General features: G+C 40.9%; 1 protein-coding gene across 4 annotated transcripts in view; it reads left to right on the plus strand.

Annotated features, from left to right (window-relative positions):
* Positions 1 to 2468, plus strand: part of TBX22 (T-box transcription factor 22) — a 61881-nt gene that overhangs the window by 15987 nt on the left and 43426 nt on the right. The window lies entirely within an intron of this gene.

Consider the following 2468-nt stretch of genomic DNA (forward strand, 5'->3'; position numbering starts at 1 on the left):
TCTATCTATCTATCTATCTATCTATCTATCTATCTATCTATCTATCTATCTCCCACACCTGGAACTTAGTGCATGTGGAGATCTCCAGGTATGGTAACTCTCTTAACCCATGCAAATCAGCATTTGGTCAGTATAGTTAGGTCCCAATTAGGGCAAATAATGAACATCATGAAGTTGTCACATTATTTGAATTCTAAATGCATATTTCTATTGGAATAGAACCAATCACTATATTTTGCAGAATTATAACTTTAAATAGTGTGAATTCAAATGTGTGCCACCACTTCACAGGATGAATTGTTCTCACTAATTGGGACTTAGCTGTAATTTATCGTCTTACAGCAGCCTGGGGACACTGAGGGGTTAAATTACTTGCCCAGGGTCACACAGATATAATTTGTTAGTCAATCCTTGATCCCAGACCACACTGTTTGTTACCTACCATTTTATCTGTAGGAAATTGTATTATAATAAAAGAAATTGCTAAAGCAAGAAAAGGACTAAATCCATAGATTCCATTGGGGAACATTCAATGTCTTAAAATTGAAGGTACTTGGATAAAATAGATTATTTGGATTTCTCACTCCTCCCCAGTACCATTTTTGGATATCGGTATTTTCTAATTTTTAGCTTTAGGGAATTCAGTATTGTATTTGAGTAGGAGTTTTCCCTTGGCCTCTCTACCTCTTTTATCCCTCAAAGATTTGATGCCCTTCAAGCCCATTGCAATCACGTCTAGACAGTTTGGTTTTCTATTTTATTGAATTTCGTAAATGTCAGTGAAACGTCCCCCAAATACCAATGAAGAAATTGTCTTTAGAAAGGGATTGGTCTCAGAGTATCAGTTTAGGAGGTAGCAGCAGGCTCCCTGACTAATGCCTAGATTCCTTGTTGGGTACTTCACAGGAGAGTTCTGGGAATAAGGAATGGCCATGTCCAACCAACTGAAGCTGGGAAAGGGGTAGATTGTTGCAGAAGCTCATTTAATTACAGATCCAGCCACCAATGACCCATTTTCATGCCACAGCAATATGAAGCCAGCTTGCCTTCCTTTATCAATAGGGACAGCATCCTTTTGTAGACTGGAGTTTGAATTTTTGGCCCTTGCTTACAGATTTCTGGGAGCCACATTCCCAGGTGGGAGTATTAAAGAGGGGCCAATAAATATTAGAGAGGGGAAAACATCATGTCTTAGCCTCAGGATGATTGGTAGAAATAGCTAATTTGCTATTACCAGTAAAATTAGAGCCATCCTATAGGTACAGCTTAGTGGGACAGTGGCTCTAGGATCTTAGTCTTCTTTGTTCTCAGCCCTCTGCAGTGAATGGAAGTTGGGCTGAGACTAAGAAGGCATCTGGCATGGGAGTAAGACATGAGCTAAAGGCATCTAGTGCTTAGAAAGACCAAAGGTTTATAGATTTAATCAGCCAGGAACCCTTGTCCCTTAACCTCTTGCTCATCCTAAGTGGGTAGGACACTCCCAATCTGCCATCCTTTCCTCTGGGGACGTGTTGTTATTTTGTAACTTCTGGGCCCTCAAATCTATGTTCATTTGGACTCAGTTTCCCCTGAGCATACATAAGGGTGGAGATACCCAGTTGTGATTTACATGGGACCTCTCACTTTTGACTGGGATGAGAGGAGTCTAGATAAAACTCATCTAGTTGCCAATGCCTGGGGTCAGGGTGTTTTGGTGACTTGTCCCAGCAAGGCTCTGAGACTGATGAGATGTCACTGTTCATACTTGATTTGTGTTTCCAGCAGAGTGGAAGCTCACCAGCACAGGAGCTTGTTTACATCACTGAAACCCAGAAGCATTTTCATCAGTCAGAGGGTTCTAGATTTCAAGCTAGAAGGATCCTTGGAGTCCAGGCTTCTCATTTTACAAATAAGGAAACTGAAGCTCAGGGAGGTTATATGACTTGTTCAGGGTCACACAGCTAGTCTTTGTCTGAGGTAGGATTTGAACTCAGGTATTTTTGACACCAACTCTAGTACTCTGTCCAAGGCACCACCTTTAGCCTATACAGTTAGTTCTGTGTTCATATCCAGTCTGAAACACACTCAATGAATTCCCTGATCACATAAAGTACTCGATATCTAATCACAGATCACCCTAAAGTACTTCCCTGGAAATCCCATTACTGTTATTTCATGTATGCCTTTTTCTTTAATCAGAAATGCCCAACTCTCCAATAGCCTTAGTGCCATGATGAGAACTGAACAACTTATATTATGCCTGAAATCCTATTCCTTGTGAAAATGGAAATAAATGAGAAGAAACAAACAAATGGGAATCCATTCTACAGTCACTCTGAGAGAGGTTGTCCTGATTTCAAAGATCTTTAGGGATCAGGAACTTGCTACCTTCAGAAGTTGACCATTTCCCATTTAATAGCAGCTGAAACCACTGGGTAACCACAGAACAAGTCAACAGCCTCTTCCACACTGCATATAGCCCTCCCCCC

This window comes from Petaurus breviceps, unplaced genomic scaffold (genome assembly GCF_028583685.1).
Source record: "Petaurus breviceps papuanus isolate PSGF00001 unplaced genomic scaffold, PetGlider_PUasm1.0 90459, whole genome shotgun sequence".
In the NCBI taxonomy this organism is placed as follows: Eukaryota; Metazoa; Chordata; class Mammalia; order Diprotodontia; family Petauridae; genus Petaurus; species Petaurus breviceps.